This window comes from Trichomycterus rosablanca, chromosome 10 (genome assembly GCF_030014385.1).
Source record: "Trichomycterus rosablanca isolate fTriRos1 chromosome 10, fTriRos1.hap1, whole genome shotgun sequence".
NCBI classification, from domain to species: Eukaryota; Metazoa; Chordata; class Actinopteri; order Siluriformes; family Trichomycteridae; genus Trichomycterus; species Trichomycterus rosablanca.
Window position 1 is genome coordinate 8,902,970 of NC_085997.1, and position 734 is coordinate 8,903,703.

At 43.3% G+C, this 734-nt stretch overlaps 1 non-coding gene across 1 annotated transcript; it reads left to right on the forward strand.

The window, feature by feature from the left end:
- The first annotated feature begins 244 nt into the window (after positions 1 to 244).
- trnal-aag (transfer RNA leucine (anticodon AAG)) lies at positions 245 to 326 on the forward strand. The gene has a single exon. It is a non-coding gene; the product is annotated as a tRNA-Leu (tRNA).
- Positions 327 to 734: the final 408 nt, after the last annotated feature.

The following is a 734-nucleotide window of genomic DNA, read 5'->3' on the forward strand; positions in this document are numbered from 1 at the left end:
TTTATCCAAAGCAATTTACACAATGAGCAATTGAGGGTTAAGGGCCTTGCTCAGGGACCCAACAGTAGCAACTTGGTGGTGGCGGGGCTTGAACCGGCAACCTTCTGTTTACTAGTCCAGTACCTTAACCACTGAGCTATCACTGGCCCTGTGATAAATATAAATATAGATAAATATATTCATAGAAATATTTTAGTAGAAATTGCATACGTAGTTGCTCGTTTCGATCTGCCCCTTAACCAGTGGTAGCGTGGCCGAGCGGTCTAAGGCGCTGGATTAAGGCTCCAGTCTCTTCAGAGGCGTGGGTTCGAATCCCACCGCTGCCAACCCAGGCTTTTCAATGCCGGCTCCATGTTTACCCACCCAATGCAACGTATACTCAATCACAATCCCAAGAGTGGCACACGCGATTGGCCCTTTTCGACCCGCAACCTTTCTTAACTTTTTTTTTTATGTAACATGAAACAGTTCGACCGCACTGTGCACACAAACCTTAACTTAGTGTACCTTTGTATCGTTGCTGTTATCTCTAGCATCACTCCGACTACATGCAACTATGATATAATAAGAAGCATAATAAAAAAAAAAAACTTGTACTCACCCAATATCTGTGTTTATACCTACAATGGAACGCAGACACTGTGAAAACAGCATACGTTCTAAAGCCAATGAGCTTTTAAACAAGCTCAAACACACCGATGCACCACAGAGTCTTAAATTAAGCATACAGCACG